The 13308-nt window shown below is 33.6% G+C and overlaps 1 long non-coding RNA gene across 1 annotated transcript; it reads left to right on the top strand.

Annotated features, from left to right (window-relative positions):
• The first annotated feature begins 9170 nt into the window (after positions 1–9170).
• LOC141363403 (uncharacterized) lies at positions 9171–10417 on the top strand. The gene is made up of 2 exons (XR_012368911.1): positions 9171–9230; positions 9317–10417. It is a non-coding gene; the product is annotated as an uncharacterized lncRNA (long non-coding RNA).
• Positions 10418–13308: the final 2891 nt, after the last annotated feature.

Below are 13308 nucleotides of genomic sequence, written 5' to 3'. Positions count from 1 at the left end.
TAGCCTGGTAAGTAATGTTTTGCTTTAAACAAATGCAAATATTGCATCTATTTATATTTAGTTTTTTTAAATGCTACCCCACGGATTTATTGTATATGATGACTTTGTACCTCTGGATATGGTGAGATGAGAAACTTTTTTTAAGTAATGATTTCAAAACACTCACGGGCACGGCGCGGTCCAAATGCTAAAACGCTCTCCACACGTTTGTAAATTCTTTATCTCCTGTTTGTTACAAAATAAAGTATTTTTACAGTACAAACTATTACAATACAAAATATTTTTGGCATATTTGTAATTTATTATTTAAGATTACACTGATCATGTAGGCTGTCAACAATTTACAGCAATTAAAAATAATTAAAAGCCTGCTAATTTATTTCCATGACTGAAAATAAAATAAAAAATGACTTTTAAAAGTTTTAATACAAAAATAACAATCTTAAACTGGTGGTCTTTTTCCTCCGCTTAGTTTTTCAGTTTACAAATTCCCCATCTAAATAGGAAATTGGCATGGTGCATAACAAGGTATACATTTTATCATTATTTGTGTTCCTTGTGATCAAATCCACAACATTTGGCTCAATGCTCTACCACTGAGCTCCAAAAACACTTTAGCAATTCTTTTTAAAGTTGGTTGTTTATGTAAGTAGGAAACTGTTTAATTGACTCTATAGTCATAACAAGCTTAACCTTGACTTTCTGTAAAATACACATTTTTTCATGTTGTGAAACAGTGTCTTATAAAGAGAAATATTCAAGCAGAGCATTGAAATTATTAGGATACAAAATTTGTTGCAATACCATTAATACCAAACTGCCTGAAAAATTGTCAAGGATACAGGATATAGTCTTTTGATTTAGATGAACCGTACTCTCCAATACAGGACAAACGTGAGAGAAAAAAAGGAAAATTATTATATTTCTCCTGAGCCATAATAAATGCATTTGATTTTTAATAATTAAATATTGCTTTTGATAATTAATTATATTAAAACCATTATTTTTCCTACCCAGATTTAATTAAATCCCTAGTGTTAGCTAACAGGATGAGAATGTAATTCAGCACATATTTAGAGGTGCAAATATGAATCTTCGTTTATCCGGCTACAGGTTTTATTCATTGAAAGATAATGAATAAAGGCCTTAGACCATTTCACACACATAGAATGACATTAATATGAACAGAAATTTGGCGCCGTTGGAACCAATTAGAGCTGTCTGTACTGATCAATTATCTGCACAATAATAAAATGTTAACATTGATATAAGGCTTGGCAATAGTAAAACACCATGCATGCCTCTATTTTTACTTGTAAATAAATGAAGTCCAGCTGCCTGACTTTTTGATGGACAGCGTACAAAGTAAAGTTTTATCATGATTCATTGAATCAAAAGCATCTGTTAAACATTCTGATCCTGCTGCAAATAAAAATAGCCAAATTATCATCGCAGCTTGAAAATAAGGATTTGTTAATGCGCTTGTGCTAATGAATTCAGGTTTTTTTTCTCCATAAATATAATTATTTCTCACCTCTATACAGTTATCATTATCACTATTAAGGTTGAGGTTAAATTGAATGTTAAATATCTGTTTATAAAGTAGCATACAAATAACTTGCATGTGTTTTTTAATTAAAAGAGAGAACAAATGAAACAGCAAGACTCTCACCACCCACTTTCTTTTCTAAATAAATGACTTGTAAGATGTGATGGTCATATTTGCCAATCTATTCATTAAACAACATACATTACAGTCAGAATCTTCTCTCCCTTCAGTTTGCATTATGATTGACAGCTCTTCTAAAAATAAAAAGCAGTTTCAAAGCTTCATGGGGTCTGCGAGCACCCAAATTGCCTCAAGACTGCAGTTCCACATTATGAGCTGTGAAGCTAATGTTCATCTGCCACCCAGGCCAAGTCAGCAGAGTTTAATGAGCCATACTGTATTAAAATGCCTCACTCGAGTGTGGCTTTTCAAATTCTGTTTTATTGTAAAAGAAAATTCATTTTCTCCAGTCCCACTCTCTGATTTGGCAATGATTATTTCATACCGAATTCGAGTTTGTGGATGTATGCGTTCTATGTGAGGCGGCCTTTTCAATAAATCCTGAAGACAAAATATTGCCTTCGAATGATAATGCCAAGACGTCTATAACAAAAGCTCGTATATAAACCTATCACCCTCTGCCACCATTTCTTTTCATTTTACTGATGCTCAAGCTAAACATGTCCATGTGATTCAAATGCCAATTTTTCTTATCACTATTCCTATTTATTATCTTTTATTTACTTCCTAACCGTTATAGTCTAGTATCAAGTTTAGGCTAAAACTTTCATTATAATTTCTGGTTGATGTTAACTAGTGTTTTAGAATGTGGTTAGGTTCAAGTACATCATATGTGTTGTTGTGGCTCATTTAGTAGAGCAAAGCATTATCAAAGCAAAAGTCATGGGTTCAATCCCAAGGAACACATGTAAGGGATAATGCATAGGCAGCAGGTTGTTATCACAGAAATAAGCCTGACAGTGTGATGTATCCCGCTTATTACTTTGCTATTTATCTCATAAGTAAGGTAAGAAACAAATAAATATTGTTTTGTAATATTTTATTAGCTCATTTTAAACAAATACAGACCTTCTCAAGAAAAACCCATTTACTCTCGGTTTTAAGATAAGACAAGACATTCAAATGTCAAAAACACACTATTTGGTTTAAAGGTGCAGTGTGTCAAGGATCTCTTGACAGAAATGCAAAATAATATACAAAACTATATTATCAGTGGTGTATAAAGACCTTTTTATTATGAACCGTTGTGTTTTTATTACCTTAGAATGATACGTTTTTATCTACATACACAGAGGGTCCCCTTATGTGGAAGTCGCCATTTTGTTCCGCCATGTTTCTACAGAAGCCCTAAATGAACAAACTTTTTTTACTAAGTTGTCTCCGACGATAACATGTTATTCCGGTGGTGGCTACCGTAGCTTCTCTATGCGTTTCAAAAGCGAGGGGTGAGCAGTGGACTGAGACGTTTGTTGCAATTCGCAACCTCACCACTAGATGCTACTAAAATTTACACACTGCACCTTTAATCATTTGTAAATATAAGGACATATATGTTGACGTAATTATTTTTTGTGTAATATTAAACTGTACCTGTAAAATGATTTGAAGCATCCTGATTATACCATGTGTTATTGGTTTCAGGCGGTTGCTATCTTGGGACATACCTTGGAATGCCACAACTGGCCAATCAGAATCAAGCATTTTAGAGTGCCTACAATAAATACTGATAATACATGTATAGCTTGAATGCACTGTAAGTCGCTTTGGATAGACGCATCTGCCAAAACCATAAATGTAAATGAAAATGTGCCATTAGGATGACCAACTTGAGTGATGAGTGCAGGTGTAAAGATCACCTCCATGTTGGGATTTGCCTACATGTGGGACATGTGGGTTAATCTCAGTAAGTTCACATACTGATAAAAAATGCATAGAAGCGTGAGCCAAATGTATAAATGTACAGTCAAAAGAGACCAACAGCTCCTTTATACAGCAGAGTTGTTAAAAAATGCATGAACGATTAACAAGAGCACCAACTGTTTAAACACAAATCAAATAGAAAAGCAAGAAGTAATGAGGAACTGAAAATTTTTCTTAAATACACTAGAAATAGTGTGCAGTTATTTTTGGGTATAAAAAAGTTAATAAGATTTGTGACCCTGTCAGTGAAATCCTGGCTAAAGGGTCACATTTTAATTGGGATTTGGCAGCCTGATCTCATGGCAATTTGTGCGTATTTTGGAAGTCGGCTAATTCAATGAATTCGTAAGAAGTGAATCATACATAAATGTACTATTGTTCACAAAAAGAAAAAAAACGAATGAAACCCCACCCCAAAATTGTAAAAGCAAATTGTACCAAAACTTACGAGTGTGGTCGGATTAAAGGTTTTTAATCCCAATAATTTACTCACCCCATACATACCATCCAAGTTTTTTATCTCTTTATTTGTTTAGTCGAGAAAAAACTTTTTTCCAATCCAACTTTATTTATAGAGCACAGTTTAAACAAACCTCAAGGTTACCAAATTGCTTTACAATTATAAAATTAAGCTAAAATAAAAAGAAGACCAAATAAAAGTAAAATGATGATAAAAAACCAGAACACCAAATAAATAAAATAACACTAACAATGACAACGACAACGAAGACCACAATAGCTTTCCTAGTGCAGGGAATGCAAGGGAATAGAGATATGTTTTTAAAGGAATAGTCTACTCATTTTCAATATTAAAATATGTTATTACCTTAACTAAGAATTGTTGATACATCCCTCTATCATCTGTGTGCGTGCATGTAAGCGCTGGAGCGCGCTGCGACGCTTCGATAGCATTTAGCTTAGCCCCATTCATTCAATGGTACCATTTAGAGATAAAGTTAGAAGTGACCAAACACATCAACGTTTTTCCTATTTAAGACGAGTAGTTATACGAGCAAGTTTGGTGGTACAAAATAAAACGTAGCGCTTTTCTAAGCGGATTTAAAAGAGGAACTATATTTTATGGCGTAATAGCACTTTTGGGAGTACTTCGACTCGGCGCAGTAACACCCTCCCTCTCCCATTATGAGAGGGAGAAGGGGAGCGGACTTTTCAGGCGAGTCAGCGCTTATGTGCACGCACACAGATGATAGAGGGATGTATCAACAATTCTTAGTTAAGGTAATAACATATTTTAATATTGAAAATTAGTAGACTATTCCTTTAAACGAGATTTAAAAGTGTGGAGAGTAGGGGCAGCTTTAATGTGCGGTGGTAACTCATTCCACAATTTGGGAGCAACTGCTGTAAAAGAGCGATTGCCTCTGGTCTTCAATCTAGTCCTGGGCACGATCAGCTGAAGCTGATCCCCAGACCTCAGTGATCTTGACGGGGTATAACTATGCAGAAGCTCCGAAATATACTGAGGTGCCAACCCATTCAATGACTTAAAAAAAAACATTAAAATCTTATATTGTATTCTAAAATAAACAGGAAGCCCGTGAAGTGAAGCCAAAATGAAAGTGATATGTTCATGTTTACGTAATATGTTTATCTTTGTGAGTCATCTGCATAAAAATTGTAGGAAACCCTGTTTTTAAAAAAATATTACCAAGCAGGAGAAGGTACAAGGAACTGAGCCTTGGGGGACTCCATAGAGAAGGGGGGTGATAGATGATGTAGAGTCACCAAGCTTTACAGAAAAAAATCGGTCAGATAGATATGATCTGAACCACTGCAGGGCAGTATCACGAATGCCTGGTGGAAATCATTCCAGGAATTTGTTTACAGTTTCAATGCAGTTTAAAACTGCAGTTTCAACGCATCTTCAAAGGACTCTAAACAATCCCAAACGAGGCAAAAGGGTCTTATCTGAAAGATTGTCATTTTTGACAAGAAAAATACAAAATAAGCACTTTTAAACCGTGCAACGCGCCAGCGCGACCTCATGTAATTGCACGTTAAAAGGTCACACGTCACATATGTGAAGCGCACATTTGCGGACCATTTTAAACAATAAACTGACACAAAGGCATTAATTAGTATCATTCCACATACAACAACGTCGGAACGGTCCTATTTCTCCACACTTGTAAAAACTTGGGCGGTATTTTTGCATACGTCATCTGTGACATTTCGACGTCCTTACACGATACGTTAGGTTGCGCTGGCGCTTCACATGGCTAGTGCAAGACAAAAAGTGTAGTTTAAAAGTGCATATTTTTAATTTTTCTTAAAAATCGAAAATGACAATTGTTTCGCTAGAAAAGACGCTTATGCCTCGATTGGGAATGTTTAGAGCCATTTGAAGCTGCATTGAAACTGCAATTTTAAACTGCATTGAAAATATAAATTGTTAAGGTCCAATAAAATCTATTAAAATGAGAAAAATCCTGGAATGTTTTCCTAATAAAGCTTGATATGGCCTTACTCAGTAAATGTGAAATATATCAAGATCCTTTTTTACAGAATGTTCTTTACATTATATGTTGTGTTAAAAACAGTAAATCACAAAAAAATGACTTTAGCTGCATGGGTTTTCACAGACAGGGTCACAGTTTTATAATAAAAGCCACAGCTATTCTCAGTGATGGTGATCAACTTTCTAGCAGATCATATAGCCAAAAAAGGTTTCACCAGCTGCCGCACTGGGCCAATTATGTATTTTGAAGTGTGCGAACATGGAGGGAATTGTACTGAACATACATTTGCTTCAAGACTATAACAAATATCCACTTATAATTTGAGTTCAGGGAAGCGCATGGATGTTTTTCTAGCAGTAGTCTAATTGACTAGTAGAGATGGCACAAGTTTTAAGATAATTGCTGGAGGTGATCATTAAAATGAGCGGAGCACAGCAGAGGGGCTTACATTCAAAGTTAATAAAACAGGCATAAGAAATTTAATCATTTTTTGTTTAATCATATGACATTTATTAGGTGAATACTGACAAGTAAAGTATAAAGATTTTCCTATTAATTTAACATCATTAGTAAGCCATGGTCTGTTGTCTATTGTTAGCAGTTTTTAACTGTCTTTAGTTGTTCTTTAAACAAACATAGAATAAAAAACAAATTAGCTTCAGTATTGGATTTAACTGGGTGCATCTGTAATTGCTGTGTTATTTTGTTGCATCTGTGAACAAAGAGATCCTTTATAAATGTCTGACTGAATAAACCAAGGTTGGAATCAACAGGGCTGTATATGTAACTATAGCTTATTTGTTTTTGCAATTTCTTAGTCAATAAAGACAATGATCTTTAAATTGAACTTTGAAGGGTGTATCAACGGTTTTAACATTCCTATTTCCTTTCAGGGAACACTATGCATGTTTTACAGAAATGTAAGACCATTCAATTACAAGTTCATTGACTAAAAACCTTATGCTAAATGTAAAGGTTTATGGGAAATGTGTATTGAGATCTCAAGGTCAATGTGATGCACTATTAAGGTTAAAACATTTTTGTTGGAATTGAATAAAACAATGCTGTTAGCAAATCTGCAAAGCTAACCCACCCGTACATTTCTTCCTTTTTAGGGTTACCAGCCAGTACTGATTTTCTAAACATCCCATTACATTTGAAACCCTTACCATCCAACATAATATTTGAAAATCATCAATGTAGAGAATATATGGTGAAAATATCTTTAAATTGACTGAAGAAGGCCATGTCAGAGATTGAAATCAAGGTCTCTGTCTTAAATTTTTCACATTTGTTCATGATGCATACGTGTGTAAGTGAATAACTGATATTCAAAATAAATGACAAAAACACAATAATTGTAGATTTACAGAGCTCATTGCTGCGGTAACTTGGAGTGCATATGCGCAGTGTTTTAGAGGACAAAATTAGTCCCATTGTCAGAACCGGCACTGACACCTAACATTTAGTTCTTACTGTATGTACTTGTGTTTCCTCTTTCAACATTACTGTACTTTGCACCAAGGGGGGTTGCTACAGTAGACATAAGGCAGTTCTGAGGCAAAGGTCCCCATTACCATTTTGTTATAATTTTTTAATAAAAGTCTGCTACGTGCAGTAGTGTGCAACCCAGTGCACTATACAAATTTGCTTAACCTAATATCTCTACACTGCAACAAGTACTAGGAAAAGTAAACATGTATGCATTTTAAATACTGAGGTTCTCAGCCATATAGTTTATGTACACTGTAAAAAGTGAAAGCTATTCTATTTAAAAAAAAAATTCAATTGGTTTTACTTAAAAAAGTTTTAAACTTACATGTTCCCAATTTAAGTGAAAAATTACTTTTATTTACGTTTTTCACTATTTGCTTTTAAATATTTAAAAATGTTCACTTAAAGTAAATTCACTTGAAGTAATATTTAATTTTTTTCACTTAAAGTAAATAAATTAAATTCACTTAAAGTGAAAAATCCAACTCTTACTTTTTACAGAGGTAGTAAATTAAATACTAATTTCATATCTAAAAGATTAATTGACAACACAGTCATGCGGACATGAATTTCTGTGTCAGTTTATGTGTTGCTTTGCAATGTACAGATTTTTTTTTTTTTTTTGGGGGGTTGCCATGATTATCAATGAACATGAATGCACTGACAATAATAGTAAATTGTTAAAATTTTAACTTGAGACTTATACTGGGGCACAGAAGATTTACACTGTGTTCTAGTGATGACCATGCTTTGCACATTGTTTTTTTTCTATTTTAAAAAGTAAAAGTTGGAACTACTTAAAAATTACTTCAATTGGTAACACTTAAAATATTTAAATTTGTATCAGCTTAAATTTCTCACTTTAGTTTGATCGAAACATATATTTTTATGTTACTTTAACTTTAATTTTTTTTAGAAATTAAGTTGAACAATTTCAACTTATAATTATGTTATCTTATCACAAGGAAAAACTTAAAATAGTAGGTTGAATTGACTTGCAAAACTAAGTTGTTTTAACTTAAAATCCTGTCTAAAGTCTCATAATCTAATTACGAGATTTTGAAGCATCAAAATTTGATTTCAGTCATTGATTTCAATTTAATTTCAATCTTTCTCATGACCTTACACAGTCAATATTAAAGATATCAAAGTTATATTTTACATTATGGAGGATGATTTATGTAAAACAGTAAATCACAAAAAAATGTTTTTTATAGACAATAGGTCACATATTTTCGTACACGCATTAAAGGCGGAGTGCACAATGTTTGAAAGCCAATGTTGATATTTGAAATCACCTAAACAAACACGCCCCCTTACGAAACAAAAATATATTGCAGTATATTGGAAAATATCATGTAATATATTAGGCAACATATTCCCATATATGGAATTTAATATTTATATTTTCCAATATATTGAAATATATGCATGAAACATACATGTATATATGATACAAAATATATTGCAATCAAGAACAGAAAGGGCACTGTATTTTTTACATGTAATAGTTTGTCTTTATATGCTTTGATATATTGTAATATATGCATGAAACATACATTTATATATGATACAAAATATATTGCAATCAAGAACAAAAAGGGCACCATATTTTATATATAGAAGGAGGCTGATAGATAGGTCCTGACCTATGATCCTGACACACACTCCTGATCAGTAGGTGGCGGTAATGCCACTAAAAGTTCAATAAGAAGAAGAAGAAGGCTGATGTCAGCAGGCTCCAAGGAAACTTCAAGTTTTAAAAGGTATATAGTTTTCAGAGCTGGTGCTTTTCAGTTTTTATTGCATCTCTGAGAGATTTTTGTGAACAACTTGTTGTTCTGCTCCACAGATGCTGTTTTAAAACAGTTTCCTATAAGGCCAAGGAAGCTGATGTCAGAAAATCTATCAACAGTAGAATCTGCGAGCTAATGGCATTAAGACACCAGGGGCCTCATTTATCAAGCGTGCGTACGCACAGAAGTGTGCGTAAAGTGTGCGTAGAAACAGTTTTACGCAAAGTGTGGAATTTATCAAATTGCACTTATACTTAGAAATGTGTGTAAATATACGCACACCTCGGAGTATGCGTACGCAGAGCATCTAGTGGTAGAATAGCGATACTACACAGCACCCTGTTCCAGTGAGTAAAGAAGTGTCTATTTATTATCCACAAGCAGGTGTTAAAAATGATTAATGTCAGTATGGTAACAGCAAATAAGTTTAATGATTTATTTGTGATATGTATCTGTATCTGTGAAAGCACATGTGATTTGTATTAATGAAGTCTCCGTCAAATGCTTGACACAGTGCAATGGCTTATCTTGCGTTATTGGAAGACTTGGCAAATAATCCATTCCGCCGGTAGCGCGTTTTCAAAGATCGCGCCAATGATGCTGGTTATATATGCTGCTGTCCAAGGTGGAAAGTTGTCTGTCCTCCTCCAGTTGCACTCGTTTCACGTCGGTGTGCTGTGACGCGTTTTTTTTTTTTTTTTTTTGCTGATAATTTAATGTCAAACGACTTTTTTATTTCTAAAAGTGTTCTCATACCCAACGGAATTAAACTCACTGGTAACATGTTCCCATGCAGATTTGTTTTCTTTTGTTAGTCATTCCTCCCATACTAAGTGAACCAAACAGGATGTGTTATTAGGATTTAACCTCATCCACCAGTAACTCAATTTCTGCGTCTGTAAGTTTCTCTTTTATGCTCTCTTTGCCATTATTGCGACGAGGGAAAAAGCACAACCACGTGACTTATAACGGGAGGTGTTGTCACCATATATGGTTCATTGGAGGCGTTTCGAAATGCAAATGAACATGAACGTGCACGAGCATGGTGCTTAAGAACAAGTGGGATTTATCATCAAGGATTACTTACTGATGTGCGTACGAACCACGTGCGCACGTTTGATAAATCCCGATTTTTTTGTACTTAGGCACATTCTAAATTTCATTCGTAGGTACAAATATAGAACATTTTCTACGCAATGTTGATAAATGAGGCCCCAGGGGCCTCATTTATCAAGCGTGCGTACGCACAGAAGTGTGCGTAAAGTGTGCGTAGAAACAGTTTTACGCAAAGTGTGGAATTTATCAAATTGCACTTATACTTAGAAATGTGTGTAAATATACGCACACCTCGGAGTATGCGTACGCAGAGCATCTAGTGGTAGAATAGCGATACTACATAGGACCCTGTTCCAGTGAGTAAAGAAGTGTCTATTTTTTATCCACAAGCAGGTGTTAAAAATGATTAATGTATGGTAACAGCAAATAAGTATAATGATTTATTTGTGATATGTATCTGTATCTGCGAAAGCTCTACATGTGATTTGTATAAATGAAGTCTCCGACAAATGCTTGACACAGTGCAATGGCTTATCTTGCGTTATTGGAAGACTTGGCAAATAATCCATTCCGCCGGTAGCGTGTTTTCAAAGATCGCGCCAATGATGCTGGTTATATATGCTGCTGTCCAAGGTGGAAAGTTGTCTGTCCTCCTCCAGTTGCACTCGTTTCACGTCGGTGTGCTGTGACGCGTTTTTTTTTTTTTTTTTTGCTGATAATTTAATGTCAAACCACTTTTTTATTTTTGGAAGTGTTCTCTCCTCATATTCAATGGAATTAAACTAACTGGTAACTGGTTTTCTTTTGTTAGTCATTCCTCCCGCACTAGGTAAACCAAACAGGATGTGTTATTAGGATTTAACCTCATCCACGAGTAACTCAATTTCTGTGTCTGTAAAATTCCTCTTTTACGCTCTCTTTGTCATTATTGCGATGAGGGAAAAAGCACAACCACGTGACATATAACGGGAGGTGTTGTCACCATATATGGTTCATTGGAGGCGTTTCGGAATGCAAATGACTATGAACGTGCACGAGCATGGTGCTTAAGAACAAGTGAGATTTATCATCAAGGATTACTTACTGATGTGCGTACGAACCACCTGCGCACGTTTGATAAATCCCGATTTTTTTGTACTTAGGCACATTCTAAATTTCATTCGTAGGTACAAATATAGAACATTTTCTACGCAATGTTGATAAATGAGGCCCCAGGTGAAGAGCAAAAGCATGGGTATGTAAGTCAGTGAAGAACCAAGGTGGACTCCTAACCAGGATAATGGACTGTTCTTTTGGCAAATTTTTTTTTTTTTTTTTTTTTTTTGCTTTTTCACGGTTCCCAAAACTTCTTGAAAGTTTGTTTATTATTTATTTGTTCATTATTGTCTGTGCATTTTGTTTATTGATATTGTCTTTATTGATATTGTCTTTATATTGTATAATGGCACTGCTGAAATTTTGAAATGGACATTGGTAATTTAAGTTGCTTTAATTTATATTTTGTATATTTTTTGTTTAATGGCACTCTTTTAAAATGTAATTTATGTAAATGCAATGCAACACATTTATGTAATGTAATGTAAAGCCAATCACATTTCCTTTGACTGACCATATGCAAAACCTCTTGTGGTTTTAATAGGCCTATAGAGCTCTGTACCTCAAATTGGGTTTAGTGTCTGTGCCTGATTAAAAGAAAATAAAGGTGGCTTTTGATAGATTACCCATCAGTCTGTGTTAATATGTGGTGTAAATGTTTGTATATTGCAAGTTGCATATTTAAGTATTTATATATTTTAGATGTTTCATGTACATATACTGTATATATCCCAAATATATTCATACATTGTATGTGCATGTTCTCATATATGTACACATATTGTGCATACATTTACAATAAATATGTACATATATTTCCATCTAATTTTAAATATATGCAAAATGTATTCCACAATATATCAAACACATATCTACAAATATATTTCCATATAGTTGTACATATATTTGAAATATATTCTACCATATAGTAAACATACATGTGACACTATATCTGTACATATATTTTGAATACATGTTCCCATATATGCACATATATTTCACATATTTTCCATCTAATTTTACATATATGTAAAATGTATTCCACAAGATATCGAACACATATCTACATATATATTTCCATATAGTTGTACATATATTTGAAATATATTCTACCATATAGTAAACATACATGTGACACTATATCTGTACATATATTTTGAATACATATTCCCATATATGCACATATATTTCCCATCTTATTTTACATATATTTAAAATGTATTCCACAATATATCGAACACATATCTACATATATTTCATGTATATTTCCATATAATTTTACATATATTTGAAATATATTCTACCATATAGTAAACATATATGTGAAACTATATCTCTACATATATTGTTAATACATTTTCGCATATAAATCAAAATACAATATTGCAGATATTTATAAATATAATATTGCATATATTTTTAAATATATAAACACATATATTATATCCATGTACAATATATTGAAAGTGGCAATAATTTGTATATTTTGCAATATACTGCAATATATTACACATATATAGAATATATGTACCATCAATATATTATTCCATGTATTGCCAATGTATAATATATTGGAAAATGGAAAGTAAAATAATATATTGCAATATATTACAATATATTTCAAGTAATATATTGGTAAATATATTTTCCTTTCGTAAGGGCCCCTACCCCAATAGAATCTGGACCTTCTTTTAAAAGACCCGCCCCACACATACGCAACCCAGCAAGGATGTAGGTTAGTAGACACGCCCCTTACTGCTGATTGGCTATAAGTGTGTTTCGGTTGTCGGCCCATCTCCTTTTCCAAAGCGTTTTTCAAACATTGTGCACTCCGCCTTTAAAGCAGATATTAATAAAGCAATAAGCCCCAAGAAGCAGTGGGTTACCAGTGCATTTT

Source organism: Misgurnus anguillicaudatus, unplaced genomic scaffold (assembly GCF_027580225.2).
Source record: "Misgurnus anguillicaudatus unplaced genomic scaffold, ASM2758022v2 HiC_scaffold_34, whole genome shotgun sequence".
Classification (NCBI taxonomy): Eukaryota; Metazoa; Chordata; class Actinopteri; order Cypriniformes; family Cobitidae; genus Misgurnus; species Misgurnus anguillicaudatus.
The sequence above is the reverse complement of the archived record's forward strand: the minus strand, read 5'-3'. Positions and strand labels throughout refer to the sequence as shown.